Source organism: Chelmon rostratus, chromosome 22 (assembly GCF_017976325.1).
Source record: "Chelmon rostratus isolate fCheRos1 chromosome 22, fCheRos1.pri, whole genome shotgun sequence".
Lineage (NCBI taxonomy): Eukaryota > Metazoa > Chordata > Actinopteri > Chaetodontiformes > Chaetodontidae > Chelmon > Chelmon rostratus.
The window spans coordinates 2208077-2224603 of NC_055679.1; the positions used below are offsets into that span (position 1 = coordinate 2208077).

The following is a 16527-nucleotide window of genomic DNA, read 5'->3' on the forward strand; positions in this document are numbered from 1 at the left end:
TTTTCTGTGGACCTAGAACACTCTGGAACATATCAAGAATGGGACATAATAGTCAGTGTGTTTTTGTCGTAGTACATCATTTTATGACCGCGCTCATAATGAAGCCCTGCACACATCAGATACCACCTCAGGCCTTGTACGTATGATCAGCTGCACATCGCTTTGTGCTGATGTACTGTAAGTCATTGTTTTTGTGAGGAGAGAGCAGTGGTGCTGAACTTGACACAGTGCTCAACCGATTGAACGCCAGCTGTCCATGAAGTAACCTGAAAGTGATCTGTTATGAGCAAAAGCAGGGCTGTCCCGATCGAGGCTTCTGGCTCTGATTTCTTTACTGTTGGCTGTCTGCGGATATTGATTCTGATCAATTCAATATTTACATTCTTTTTGGCCTGCGATCAAATTCATAGATCAACGTTAATTGGGAACACTTGATATGATCTGCTCCTGGCAAGGTTTGTAATTCTAGCTAGTGAAAATGACTGAATGAATGAATGAGAAGCTGCTACCTGAATGGTGTTGTCATGCGAAAGCAAACCAAAAATCAAACTAAAGCAACAGTGTTCACACACTGGCCAGAAAAGTAGCAGCTAGCTGTCCCCTGGTTTAGTTCATACCAGTCCATTATAATATGCCTGATTGGGCCCCATACCCATCCTTAGGTCACAAGAGGCTTTTCTGGTGGTCCCTGATTATTTTGCAGTTTCTGAGCAGAGCAGACACTGGTCCCAGAACTGTACAGCACCACCTTATAAATCATACCAGGATTGTTGGCCGTCATGGTGAAATGCAAGCAGTCAGCCTGGGCTGGCTAGTTTCTGATTGGGCAGATGGTAAACAAGCACCCTGCTACCTGATTGGTGACATTAACTGCACGGCGCCTTCTCTCTGCTGTGCTGGTGATGTCCAGAGGGCCTCATGGCACAATGGATGAGGGACAAAAACAATGCATTCTCGGAAAGCTGCGATGTTGTGGACTCACCCTCTCGAAGGGTGGATCTCTGAAAGTTGACCCGAGCTTTTGAGCAGCATTTAAGTCGACAGCAGGGATTTTCCCAACTTGAAGACGAGAAGAACTGGTGAAAATAGTGAAACGTGATTCTGAACAGCAGGAAGAAAGGCCTTTTTGACCTGAAGAAAAAGAAAACAAAAACTCAACTTTGCATCTTTCTTTCTGTCTCTCTGCCTCGGCTTCTCACTGTCCTCTCCCTCCAACATGCATTATGCAGTAGTCTCGCATTCCTTCCACCTTTATTTGGCTCATTCCAGCGTTTCCCTCCTCACCTCACTCACATGCTGCATAGCTCTGCCCTGCTTTCCTTGACACCCGGCTCTACATTTCCCTGAAATGTGAGGCGATTTCCTGCTGGCTCGGGAGCAGACAGGCAATAATGAGGACATCAGGGAGACGTGAGAGGTGTTTTGTTTTTAGAGCTGCGAAGAGAAACGAGAGGCTGTGGCTCTGAGCTCCTCCTCCCTCTGTCTCTGCTTTGACGCTCACTTGTTACTCATTAGGATGCTTCTCAGACTTCATCCCTCGATCTCCTGATTTTTTCCCAGCATTCCTTAGCTGATGTCTTTATTCTCTTTTGTACATTTTCTGTACTCTAATGGCCATGCATTACTCAACACAATGCTACCCAGTATAGTCCTCTTTTTGTCTCTCTCTCTCTCTCTCTCTCTCACTCTCTCTCTCTCTCTCTCTCTCACTCACACACACACACACACAAAACACACACGCAGCTGTATTCCTATACTTAAGAAAGCCTTGTTGAGTAAAGTAGGGTTCGTTCAGCACTAAGCCTAAAGAAACTCATTTTTTGCAGCCATATTTCTGCACTTCCTATAATTCCTAATAACGTGTAAGCACCAAGGTGTTTTCTGAGTTCTGGGAGCACAACTTTGTTCAAAAAATGTTTATGGTGCAAGAAACACTTGCAGTCAGAGGATCAGGCAAGTCGTAAATAAACTAGCTTTGCCGAACTTGTAAGTGCAGGCGGTCTGTGAAATGATTACCCAGACTGTCCAAGTGTCCATCTCAGTTTAGAGACACACTTCCTGGTTAAACTTTGATCTACCATGTACACTCAGACAGAGACACATCAAGGAATCTACTGTGTATGGCAAACAATGACAGAGATTTGACATGTGTGGGTCTGCTCTTTTAAGGAGATCAAACACAATACAAAAAGCTGTGACGATGTTTCTGCAAGTGATCAGCCAGAGAGAAGACGTATCAGCATGTTGGGAGTAGTGAGGACTGCATAAACACTTGTGTTTGCACAGTGGTGTTACAGGATGGATCTCACTCCCTCACAGATGATCTCTGGCTGATTATAGACGCCAGCTGCAGCGAGCACTTTAACCAGATAACGGACCAGGTTAATTTGGGCCTGTCATTAAGTTATTCACGCAATTAATGTTAATTCATTCCAGCTGATGTAAGATATGACCCTCTGCCAGTGATGTTTGTCATTTTAACTGATGAAACCGGCAGAATATGAGAAGCTGCTCGCTGAATGTTTTGTGCACTGCTGCTCTTTGCTGATGAGAAAGAGAGTCAAGGAGCGGAGCTATAGGACGTCTGAGTGAATCTGTGTGTTTTGCCAGCCTGGATGTCAGAATTCAGTCAGTCACATCGGTGCGCCCAAGTCATTTTTCTCATTCGAACAGTTGAATTGTGTTTGCGCTGTAGGCTGTTGTCTAGGAGAACAGCACTGCAACGCTAGCAGGCCGATCTGGACAAAACACAGCAAAGTACAGTAAAACAAGGATCGGCATTGGATTGTCTTTATTTTAGCTACCACAAGCTTGTCATTAAAACATGACTGGATGTGCCTCAGCATTGATCCTCAGGATCAGCTAAGCTTCCTCGGTCTTGTATTGAATAGTGAAGCACTTGCTTAAGAAAAAGTGCTATATACATAGAATTAACCTCACCTTATTATTGACCTTTAGATGAGCTTTTTCAAGCAAGTTTCAGTCTTTGCTATTTGTTCTTCATGGTGCTGGAATAAACTGAAACCCAAAAAAAAAATCTAAAAACTCATGGTATGTAACAGTAAAGCAGTTACTGGGCTGTAAAGGATGGCGGACTGGCCAAACTGTCCACACGTCAGAGAACTGTTCAGAATTGAATTCCTTGTGAAGACACTGGGTCCTCCTAAGTGCAGAAACACAGACACGCACACACATTTGGCTGATGTTCAGAAAAATCTCAGAGCAGCCCACTCACTGAAAACCTAATGTGTGGTTTGGAGGCTCCACTGAAGTTATAATACTTCTCCTCTCACCCCCTCACGCTCAGTTCACAGTCTGCTCTCCCACTCTAGCAAAGAAGCTATTCATCTTAAAGGAACACACCGAGTTTTTGGCAAATTAGTCTCATTACTCAGGAAGTGATGTGGACAGACGCTGAAAAAAAAACTATGGTTTTGAGTCAGAGATCTTACAAATTTATTCGGACTGCTTTATCTAGGTAGAGGAAGGGTAGTGGACAATGTGAGACAACAAATCACTACATCAGGGACATAAACAATAATGCACAAAGAGGTGTTCCATTTCCAGAATCATGCACAATGCCTCCTCTTTGCATACTGGCATTTTTTGATGCCACCTGTAACAGCTGTTAACAAGCTTGGAACCCAAAGCAGACTCAAGCTGAAGGTTTGCAGACCTACCCCTAACAAACTGACAGGCCTAACTCACGCAGACAGTCGTCAGGGTGTGGGGTCATATCAGCAGAACAGAATAGATGTAGATGATCTGGCAAACAGGCTGCTCACTGCGACTGACGGAGTGATGGGAGGCGGTGCTGCAGACAGGTGACCGGGTCAGGTGCAGAGTTGCAGGTCTGATGATGAAATGCAGTCGAAGTGTATTTCTGTCACTTTCTCTTATAATATATCATCAGTATCAGGAGCCTAGCATATTGTGTTTCTGAGGTGCACCCAGTGCAGTCAGTGATGGGACCCCTCATGTGTTTAGGTGCTCTAAATTCAATGTCTCTCCTGTTATGGCTTGCTTTTGGACAATAAGTCCAAAGTGTTTGGTGCAGCCATGGCCCACAATAGCCTGAGTCATCTTTTTTTAATAAGCATTTGATGATGAACATGATGGTGCCTCCAACATTAGTATTCCTCTGGTGCTGCCCGAACAGAAATGAAGAAAACAAAGCCAGAGAGCACAAGTCAGGATTCAGGTGCATGCAACAGAACGCTGGGTTTTTTTTAAGGAGTCTGGTATTTTCTCCCCGGGTGACAAAGGAGTATATTGAGGTTACTCTACTGCTTAGATTGTGCCCCTGCTTCCTTTTTAGTGTAGTTATTACAGCCAGAAACACAATATACAGCTTTTCTCTCCATCTCTCTCATATGTGCACACATGTTTAATAATTACATGTGCTGCTTTTATGTTGGATTGTTTGTGAGCCTTCATGTGATGATTTGTGTGTGTGTGTGTCTTCGGGATGTTGCTGAGACTTCTGGTTTAAGGTCTGAGGGTGTAATTCTTGGTGAACATATGTTGATTTGTATTTTTGTCGTGCAAGGATGATGATGATTTTGTAGATTGCCAGAACGCTCTTGCAAAATTGAAGCTGTACAATATCAAACTAGACTATATGTATAATATATAATTTCTAGATTTATTTCATTTTGGCTTAGGGGAAATGTAAGGAGGGCCCCCTAAAAATGTTGCCCAGGGTCCCCTGTTGTCCTGAGCTGGGCCAGAAATGTTTGATTTGAAAGCCTAAGTTCCTTCTCAGTGGAGGTGAGGTGGAAACTCTGTTACAGTGACTGTTTTGAATTGATTTGATCCTTTTTTTCTGCTCCTTGCTGTTCCTAAACATTGATTACATTTTTACACATTTTGTGTGTGGTGTGTGTGTGTGTGTGTGTGTGTGTGTGTGTGCACACATGCATGACGTCCATCACTCTTGCTGCCTGTGCCGCCACCCTCTGCAGCTTGGACTGCCTCTCCTGTTATGGATGCAGGAGATTACAAACAGGAAAGCAACATGTTTCTCTATAAAGAGCCTCAATACAATCAGAGGTTAGTGAAGACGGATGGCTTTAATATGAAGACAGTGCTCTTTCTAACTCTGAGGAACAACCTCCCGAGCTCTCGCAGGAGGGATGGGGGGAGTGTGTGTGTGTGAGAGAATATCTCTGTGTCTCTGTGATTAATGAGCAGGTTCTTGGGGCACTTCAGGCTCTATCTTCCAGGGAGGAACCCACACATGCACACACAGAGTAAAGCTCTCCCTGGCATAATATTGAGCAGTGTTGGGGCCTTTTCGCAGGGAAAGCTCTGAGGTTGTGAGCCCGTAACGATGCCCGATGGTAATCCTTTCCTGGGTTTTATGCAATGCACATTTGACCTAAGCTGGCAGGCGGATGAGTGTGATTTTGGGAGGGTGCGTGCACGCTCCAGTGCACACAACCCTGATCATGACGCAAAATGCGGGGGATTGGAAGGAGGAGTTGATTATAAAAAGATTAAAAAGTGCATTTCAAGCCTTGGCAACGGCAGAACATTTTTAATCAGGAGAAACTGCAGTGCATTTAAAGTGAATCATGAATTTTTAAAACCTTTGGTTTGGACTGCTCCTTTTCACTTTACCTTTCTATTTCTGATTGTAGAGGAGAGGTGCTTATAGGTGATGTGCTTAACCTCTTAATGCCGATTGTCGCAAATTGGCAGCATACTGCTTTAATCCACATTGCAGCAGAATTGTGCATGCATTCCTCTAATGCCGGTTTGTGCATATTCAACACACACCTAGGAACCTTTGCAAGCACTGGTTTCTCGTCAGACCGGTTAGTGAAAGAACCCCTGTTCTAATTGTTGTTACAATGTAATGGTTGTAAGCCAATTTTGTGGCTGTTTTGATGAAATAAATGAATTGTGAATACACAAAAAAGATGTTTTTACTGCATTTAAGCATTGAAAAAAGAGGACATACTGTTTGTTTGAACCCTATTCTAGTTGGTGAACCCACCTGAATTTATATCTATTGTATGTGCTACAGAAAAATTAACAAACTCCTCTTAATTTAGGATCAATTTGAAAGCAAAAACACAAAGAATTTGGCCTATAGACGGGCTGCTAATAAAAAAAAGTCCAGTTGAAAGAAGGAAAATATTGCCATATGATGTCTTAAAAAATCAGCCAGATATGTAACGGTGCACTGGTTTTTAATGAACAAAAAAACCTTTAAAAACAAGCTAAAGATACAGAGAGGATAATTGTATGAACTGAAGCCATAATAGAGGGATTGCCTGTGGTATTATGGAGTATTCATGCACCCAATAATGGTGTTATGACCCACATTTCTGTCAAGAGGTTCAAATTATTTTAGCAGGTGACTTTATCCAAGTTATTGATCATTTCCTAATTAAGAGGTCATGCAGAGCTCCTTCACTGACTAAGGAGAGAGAGGCACTGAGCATGTGGAGGAGAGATGTGGGGCTAAGAGACATAGACATAGAACCACAAAATATATTCTAGATTTCTTTTTAATAGTTGCTTCCCTGATAGAGAAGCAATATCTGGCAATATCATGTGCCAGTAGAACTACAGGCACAGAGAGGAGAATGAGTACCACACTAATGCTAGGTTTGTCCTTTGCAAAACAGTTTGAGAAGCCTGAAAAGCATAAACAAGTGGGAAATGTGTAGCACAGGTTGCTAAAAACAAGAGAATCTCAGGTTAAAAAACTAGAAATCAAGGATAAGAACTTAAACTGCACAAGCACTTTTTTGATGGGCAAGATCAACAGCTCTGAAAGCGGAAATTTCCATTGAGATCTATAACAAAAAAGCAGAATATGCACCGTGTAGATTAAAATGAGTTTTTATGAAGTGTGAGAGGAAATTGAGTAAATTATTGGCCAGAAAACTTTCTAATTCTAATGTTCTAATAAAATACCAGTAATTAAACCTGGGACAAATCATTTCAGCCATAGGCACATGTAAAAGTGGTATTTCAGCAATACTACAACAACTTAAACATCATTTTACACACATGCATATCGGCAGTATCTACTAATATTACACAAGAAGAGATGGAAGAGTTTCCCTCAAAGCAGATGTACACACTGAAGCCTGGAGAGGAGGGATTACTGAAATAAGGAAGGCAGCGTTCTCAGTGGAAAATGGGAAATCACCTGATGGACTCCCAGTAGAATTATAAAAAGAGTTTATAGATATCCTTGCCCTGATACTGCAAAAGGTTTATCAGGAGATGTTCAGGTAGGAATGTGAAGTCCCAACTTTTAAAGAAGCTTTCATTTCACTGATTCCTAAAACAGGTGGAGATGCAGTGAAACCTCTAATTTTAGACCCTTTTTTAGCTTGCTTCATTTTGACTGCAAAATTCTGGCCAAAATCTTTGCCACACGTCTGCAGGGGGTGCTGCCAAGCATCAATCACCCCAACCAAGTGGAATTTATGAAGAAACAGATTCTCGACTGATAATATTGGATTGTTGTGGTTGAGCCGGTCTGAAAACTCTTCAATAAGTGCTATCTCCCTTGATGCTGAGGCAGTCTTTGATAAGGAAGAACCTTAACCTCACCTTATCTCAGCCTGGCTTTAACTTTCATTTTATGACTTTAAAGAACCGAAGCCTGCAATGATGACAAATGGAGTCGTGTCAGCCTTTTTTAACCTCTCTCGAGGGAAGCGCCAGCGCTGCTCATTAAGTCTGTTACTGTTCAGGATTTTCTTTGAGATGCCGGCAGTTGCTATTAGAAGAGTTGAGAGAGGGGGCAAAGGACTGCGGGGGAATGACATGTGACGGCATCAAACTTGGTCAGGATGCAGGGGAAATGGCAATGTTAAATTTGAACCCATTCAAAATGCCATCTGCTATTTTAAAGCACTTAAATGACGCCGTCAAACATTTTCTATGGACGGGGAGATGGCCGAAGACTAAATTGAGTGAGTTATGTGCCCATAAGTAGAGAGGACTGATTGCACCATTTCTTTTTTGAAATGGCTAAAAAAGCAAGATATTGGGATGTGGCAGAGGATAAATCAGCCTGGATGGATCTTAAACAACCGCCGTGTTCACCATTCAGTCCTGTCTGAGTTCTATCTCAAACTGCTGTAATATTACACACCCAGTTCTTCACTGTGGCACAACCCCACAATCTGTAAAGGAATACACACTGTACTGGAAGCAGTGGCGTTTCCATGGTAAAGCACTGATAGCGATTATGTGAGGACAGTGCATTCTTGTCATAAAAAGAGTGATTTAACCTGGTAGGAACGAGACATTTCTGGAGGAGCTTACAGATAAGATGTTGTATTCTGCCCAAGTCGTAAAATGTGGCCGATAGCACCATTATATACTATCTAGAACTGACATGAGAAGACTGCAAAGCCTCATAATTTAATAGAACAAGTCACTCTGACTAATGAGTCTGCTCATGTAAAAATGGCATGGAAGAGGGACCATGGACAAGAAAGTGAATGTGATAAATGGTCTAAAACTGAGGCCAGATGTGGCAAATATATGAAAGGAGCAAGAAGAAAGTTCAAACCACACACCATTCAGACTCCACAGAGTTAAACAATAATGTGTGTTTGGTCGTTGGTTTGGTGTAGAAATCCCATTAAATCCAGAGAAATCTTTACTGGGGTACCGGCCCCAAATACCAAACATATCCAAGTGTGCATTTTTCTGTTATTTTTGTGGGTCTAATAAAAGTCTGTGGAGTTATTTTAAGACACTGGGAGACAGCAGAGGCTCCAGAACTGACAGTATGGGTTAGTGCAATGGTTGAAAAGAGCAGGACTGTCACTGAGTCCAGCTCGTCCACCTCATGTGCTGGCCCTGTAGCTGCAGCATTGTTTTTAATATCCTGGAGGAATTTGAGTCAGGCTTAAGAACACACCACAGCACTGACACAGCTCCTACTAAAATAATCAGCGACCTCAGACTAAATCAAATGAAAATAAGGTCTCAGTTCTTCTTAGTAATCTGGAGAAATTAACTCCCTGGTTTCAATGTGAGGTTATGTATCTTGGTGTTATCCCAGACTCATTAACACATTAACAAGGGGATGGAAACTCATTTTTCCACCATACAAACTTAAAGTACGACCATTTTTAATTTAAAAAGATGCTGAAAAACTGATTCATGCATTTATTTCAAGTCGACTCGATCACTGTAACACATTATTAACCGGCCTCCAGAAAGCAAACACTGAGAGACTTCAGCTCATTCAAACTCTGCAGCTCGGCTGTTAACCAAGAACCAAGAGGAGAGAGCACATGAGTCCAGTTTCAGCTGCTCTGCACTGCCTTCCTGTTACACTCAGAGTTGATTTTAACGTCCTCCTCCTTGTATACAAAGCCCTGAATGGACTGGGACCGAGCCTCGTTTATTATTTGCCTTCAAGAACGCTGTGATCATCTGCTGCTGGTCTGCTGGAGGTTTCCAGCAACAGGAGAAAGAAAATCGGTGCTGCAGCCTTTGTCCATTACACCCAAAAGCTCTGGAACACACTGCCGACAGATATCAGGGAAGCAGCTCGCTGAATATTTTCAAAAGAAAGCTAAAAACTTCTCTCTTCATTTTAACTTTTAACCATGATTTTCCAGCCTGACTTCCCCTCATACTCATGCACTGCTGCGCTTCTGTGAAATGTTGTATTTGACTTGATTCTATGCATTCTACTGTATGTACTCTATTATTAACTTGATTTTTAGACTTATTATTCAGTGGGTTTTATTTTCCATCTTATGCATTGCCCTTTAATTTCCTGTAATTTCTTCATAATTTCCCAGAACATTTGTAAACATTAGGCATGTAAACCTACCTGGTTAAGGTCAGGGTAGCATTGTGTTCATTTATAAAAACACAGCATTGACTGTGGGAAGGAGACGTGATGCAAACCAAAGCCGACAGTGTCGAGGTCAGGTGCTGTTTTTGTTGTTGTTGTGCATCATTACAGCTCTTCCTGCCTTCGCTTCTGAGAGAGAAGTCAATATCTGCAAGCACCACAACAGTGTGTTTGTCATTAAATGGTAAAAATATGTTGTTTGAAACATTAACAGTCAGCAGTGTCGAAAGATCCTGTATGTACAATCTCTCAAGTGGCTTCCCTGTGAGTAACGCAACAATGGCTTCCAGTTTTGATTCAGCTATACTCATTATGTTGTGGATATTTCTCATATTTCTGAAAGTGCAAAGACTGAAACCTCGGTGAAAGTTTTGTTAGCAGAGTGACCACAGCTCCAGGACCTGAAGTGTCCAGGTTCAGATGGAAGCGTTCAGTAAGGTGTAAGCTGAGGCTTTTCACACTGAGGTAATGACAAAGAAGGGCACCTTGAGCCTGACACGTACACACACACACACACACACACACACACACACACACACACAGATAGTATGCAGCCAGTGTGTCGGTTTTGTCAGCGTCAGAGAACTGTGAAGCGTTTCAGCTCTGTGACTGCCCTGGAGCAGCCCTTCACACTACATCACACATCATAAGACGTTGCATGGTCTGACATCAACTGTGAGAGAGACAGAGACACAGAGGAAGATGAGAGAGAAAGAGGGATTGTTAGAAAAACACACACACACAGCAGTCTGAATCCTATCTGAAGAAAATGTAAAAAAAAAAAAAAAAAAGCAGGGCACGTCTGAAGTGTGTGTGGCAGAGTGTGTGCGTGCACAAGCCTTTCAGAGATCAGAGCAGTGTGTGCAGAGGTGTGCTTGTGCCGAGCGAGGGGAAACACAAAAAGAAATGAGAAGCAGTGAGAAGTTTACAAATCCTGAAGAGTTCAGAGCTGACCATCACTGCGCCACCGGCCTGTCTCTCTCCTTCCTAGCCTAGTTGTTGGCAGCGTAGGGTGGAAGTTTAAGGTGAGTTTTTATGAAGTCTTTAATCTTTGTCTTCGGGTTCTCGGCTGCAGTTTTAGGACTGCAGCAGAACATGAGATTATCTCTCATGCTGCGAGCTTCCAGGTCCAACATGATTTTGTTTCCTCCAGTACAGTTTCAGTCTTTTTGGTTAGAGTTTTATTGGCTGACTGGAACAAGTTGTTTACTTTTTCAATGGATTTGATGACAAACCTGCTCATTTGGAACCAATGGCGTAACTCCATCACTCAGTGAGGGGCAGACTTTCCTGTTTGTTCAGCTGCTGCAGCCAAAAAAACAGAAAAACTAGGAGTCAATAAATATAGTTTTCTCAGGGCAGACTCTGATTGTTAGTAATCAAGGAGATTAATAAATGATATTTGGAACCAATATTCATTTGGACTAAAAAGAACTATGCAAAATGTAGAATAACACAAACTCCACCACAAGACTTCTTAAAATGCCTTTAATGTTTAATTAAAGGCTGCAAAAGAGATCTTTTCAACCTTCGGAGAAGTGCAAAGAACTCCCAGCAGCATTTCTTATAAAGTTAACTGAAAATTATAATAAGCAAAATGGCAAAATTGAACAAGTAAAAAAAAATAATAAAAGCAGTAAAAGTCAAATTTGAGACCTTCTCTCAGAGCCCCTGTCCTCAATTAGCAGTCCCAGTTCAGCAGCGGCAGACTGGTGCAGGAAGCGGAGCTGCTCAGCCGGAACCGACGAGGGCGCTGAGCCTGAAGCGCCGCTGGAGTGCCCCCCCCTCACGCCTGTCCATCACTCAAACATATACAGTGACTGTGGCTACATAAACAAACTGATTATCTTGTTGTAGTTCACTACATGTCACTGCAACAGGGGGCGTAATGTGGAGACTCTGGAGCTGATTCCAGCACTGTGGCTTTCGCCTCTATTGAATGACATCCTGTGCAGTGACTTCTCAGCGGTGTGCCTGGGAAACTGGTAATTATTGTCATCATGGAAATCGACCGTATGATTGTGGCGTTTATTGCAATCTTTATGTGCATATGTGTACCCGTGTAACTTAAGCTTTTGTCTGGTGGCGTGTGGCGAATGTGTGTCCGTGTCTACAGTTATGTATATTTCCATTACATCTTGCAGAAAGTTTAAGCAAGTTTCAGAAATTTTGTGAACATATAAAGTGAATCCACACAAACATGATACCACTTTGACCAGTGGTGTGCCTCTCTTGTTTTACTTCTATGCTGATTTGGAGTGGTGGCATGTTGCTGCTGTTTGAGCATCTTCTGACCCAAGAAAGCAGTAGGTCAGCAGTCTTCCACTCCCATATACCTTGAAGCTGTCTTTACAATGTAAAGGGGAATTGTTAGGTAAGATGGTGGGGTACCTAGTGGAGCAGGACAGGGTGAAAAACTCACCTTCCCAGTGTGGATGGTATAATTGAATTTGGACATGGCAAAAGGGAAAGACTACAAAGCTTTAGTCTTTCTAATCTTCGCCTCAGGCTCCATCCCATACATTGCCTAACCCTTTTCATTTTGAACACAACATTTTTTGATATTTCTATCCCTCCATAATACAAATTTGTAGAAAGTGAACATCATCTGTGCTATTAAAAGAATCCAGTAATTCAAGAACATCATGTATTATTAAATGTAACCATGACTGCCACAGTTTAATCAGATGTTTCTTCATTAATATGATAGAGCCGTTTGGGGATGATTACATCATTCATCTCATCATTATCATGGTGTAGAAGTGCTGAAGCTGAGCCGCTCTGCCGTGTGTGTGTAGAGAGGCCACTCGAGTGTCCACTCCACTCACCCAGCGACTCCGCTTTGGCCTGGAGTGTTGTGCAGCAACCCTGTCGTGTTTCAGCCACGGTGGCTGGGTGAGGGTAAATAACTGTGGCACGCAGTTAGGAAGAGGGGGAAGAGGAGGAGGAAGAGGAGGAAGAGAGGAAATGCCACTCAGAGGGAGGAATGTAGAACATTTCAGCTGTGAGTGGAGCATGGAGGGCTTTAAATGAGGTGAATAGAGAAGCTGAGCAGCCAGAATTACCAGACTTAATCCACCAATAAGATGCTATCACACTTCAAATGACTGTGTGTGTGTGTGTGTGTGTTTGTGTGTGTGTGTGTATGTGTGTGTGTGTTTTCCCTCACTCCCTACTTTTCATTTCATGACCTTTCCTCAAAACAATCAACCAAACTCAATTTTCTCCTGCCTCCCACAACACCTCCCCCCACCCCCCCAAACACACACCTCCTACCCTCCATTCATCCTCCGTTGTTGCCACGGTCACAGTTGTCACAGTAAATTAGCATCCTGTTATGTAGATACACAGAATCTTCTTTCCCATGATCCTATGGGAAAACTCGAGCACTGGGCCCGAAGACACCGACAACATCTGTTTGTTCCCCTCTCTCTCACCCCTCTGAGTGTGTGTGTGTGTGTGTGTGTGTGTGTGTGTGTGTGTGTGTGTGTGTGTGTGGTGGGTACGAGGGAGTCTCATTCTTTCACCTTCCAGCGTGAAACCAATCTCCTCAGTGTTGCTCCGTCTGAGTGGTTTTTCTCAAGGACATCGAGTGTTGCTTTGCATTTCCAGGCTTGCGGAGCGGCGTCTTCACCGCAGCCTCTCTCAGCCTCGCGGAGGTGGATTTTTAATCATCCAACCTAGAAGAGATGCGCTCACATTACAGCCTCTGTCAGGCACCACACGGCTTTTCATCAGTTTCAGCTCAGCAACGCGTTATTAAAGCGATACACCAGTTAAAGGGGCCTTGCAACTCTAATTTACTACGGTCTTTCTATTTGAGATGCTGTAAATGTGTGATTAAAGCTGCAAAAGCAAGAACATGAATGATACATGTAGATATCAGGGCGTTGATTCTCTGTGGATGAGCCAAGGTGTCACAAGATGTGCTCATTTCTACTTTATTATGATACATTTTTAATTATATTTCCGCATAAATTAAAAGTAGGCAACGATTGCATCAACTTTTAGTCGATGTCGCTCTTGTTGTCATGGTAAACATTATATCACAGTTCAACAAGACCATCAGAGTGATGTCCTCTCTGGTGAAGCAATCAGCTCATTGTGTTGGTGTTGGCTCATGACGATGCTGTCAGAAGCTACGTCAGTTGTTTCATTCTGCCGGATGCATTTAACAGTCTGCTCACCTCGTTGTCAGGTTGGAGCTCTAGGTCGTGAACATTAATCAGGCTGACGCTTTCTACCACCCATAAATACATTTTTGCTTTTAGTTTTTCATAGCTAGGAACTTACAGATGTTGAAAGCTAAATCCAAATAGCTTCGATGGAGAATCACTGAGTAAGTGGACTGTTACCTGGATTTGATGAAGTGGTCACACAGCACTTAAAATGATGAAACCTCACAGTGACTTCCAGAGGAGGCTGTGATGAGTGGATTTGCTGGCAGGAGCGAGGTTCATCTGCGCCCACTCTGACCAGTTGACCTTATATTTTTCAACAAGGAAGTGCTTTAACTCCATTATTTTCCCTGTTAACCACCTGTCTGAACCTGAACAGGCAACGCGCTGCATCCTGTGAAGTGACATTTGCTGCTAATGATCACTTTGTGACTACATTTGAGCATTTTATGCAGCAATTTATTTTATGAGGGGGGCTCACACTCTCACAATCTACTCCAAATAGCCTCTGTAATTGGGAGCCGCTGCATTAAACCAACAGAAGTGATTTTTCCGTTCTGGAGGAACAGTATATAGTACACTGTGTGACACCAGTCGTTTGACTTTGTGAGAGGATGAAAGCGCAGAGTGATACATGTTTGCTTGAAGGGAGGATTATTTAGCCCCTCAGGCATTTGATGTCTGACATTTCTCAGCTCAAACAGCAAACAGAGTCTGATGCTCCTCTGTTGTGCTGTGCTTTGATCGCGAGTCAGTTGATGTTAGTCTACCTCAGTAGTCCGGCTTTCAGGGTCTCGTTCCCCCCCGTTTGTTGTTGCCACGACAAAGTAGTCGCATTTTCACAAATAGCTTTGATCGAATTTAGAATTGTCATGAAAAATTACAATAAAAATACAAAATCGTAGGAACTATTTACTGATACTGCATCGCAAATCCATGTCTCAATCATCTAAAAACCCGTAACTCCTTCCTTTACTCATTAATGTCACTATATTTATGTATCCTTGCTTGTGACTAGTATATAGGTTGAAAAATCCATCATCATTGCTTTTAACTGGATTTTCTTTTTAGGTACACGTCACATGTTTTGTGACTTTTAAGCCCATTAAGAATATCAAGCGCGCTGCATTTCTCTAGACACAAGTTCAGAGGTAATCAGCGGGGGAAGCAGCCCTCCTGTTTTAGGGAACGAATGCAGCGTCTGCAGAGTCTGGCTCTTCTTTGTCATTCTCTCTTGGCGCTGCAGACCTCAGCAGAACAGACAAAGACTTTGTCAAAGACAAATATAGAAGAGGAGAAAAAGGGAGTAGAGAGCAAAAGGCGGAGATGAAACAGACGAGACAGAATGTGAGGCAGACAGAATTCCTGTGAGATCTCCTCTCTCACCGTCTCCACAGTGCTTTGAAAGCTCTGCACAAGGGGAACATCTCAAAGTGATGGGGTGTTGAATGGATTCTCCATGCTTTCCTTTCACTACCTATCTGTCTCATCCCCTCCCTCTCATCTTATTCTCTCGCTGCCTGTTTCCTGCAGCCGGAGCTTTCCACCTCGGGCTAATGGATGGGACCGTGTGGTCTGGGGGGAGAGCTCAAAAATGACCTTGATGGTTGGATCGATAGAAATATGAGTGAACGGACGGTGACCTTGTAGACTTTGTTATTTCCAATTTCAGGAAAGCAGACACATAAATTTTAAATGTTAAATTGCGGATGTTTGTTAGTGACAAAGCTGCTGAGAGGTCACAAGTCAAGAGTTTTGATGAAGAGGGCATGCTTGTGAATGGACAATTTAATTGATAATAAAAATAATGGCGAGTTACAGCCCCGGGTAAAGTCTCTTCAGTGTGCTCCATTAGACAAAACATTTTTCTGCAGACGCACCTGTCAAATAAACCAACCCATAAAAGCTATATACAGGCATTTAAAACAGCTGGAGGAAACAGATTTATTTTGTGCATTTAATACCTTTATTGGCTGTGTAGAGACGACAGGAGACAGCGAGAGAGAGAGAGAATAATGAGGAATGCAGCTAACGTCTGCGGCCGGTGCATGGTCGATTAACATGTAGGCCTCCAGGGCACAGCAGGAAACAGAAAAGTTTGAACTGAATCGAAACGTTTGCGCCTGTTTGCCCTCTTCAGTCATTGATTGGCAGCTTCAAATGCTCGCTCAGTCGATGAGCTGCAGTCAAAACGTCTAAAGATGTGGCTGCACCTACTGGAACGCTGCTTCACAAACATGAGGTCAGCAGCATAATCCTTAAAGAAAAGCACGTTTTCCCCGTGCCTTGTGTTTTTCCGTGTTTTTCCCGACTCTTCCCCTTGGGACCTTGAATGCTTCTGCTTCTGATAGTTAGTTCTGATAGTTTGGCCTCTTTGGTGCTCAGGTAGCTTTGAAAATTCACATATCAAAGCAGTGAAAGCCAGATCTTTTAGACAGACAGCACTGCTAATTGGAATTCAGTGCTGCCTTTGTAGAAATGATGTCCGTTAGCACT

The 16527-nt window shown here is 42.9% G+C and overlaps 1 protein-coding gene across 1 annotated transcript in view; it reads left to right on the plus strand.

Moving 5' to 3' along the window:
* tmtc1 (transmembrane O-mannosyltransferase targeting cadherins 1) overlaps window positions 1-16527 on the plus strand; it is a 133565-nt gene that overhangs the window by 60849 nt on the left and 56189 nt on the right. The window lies entirely within an intron of this gene.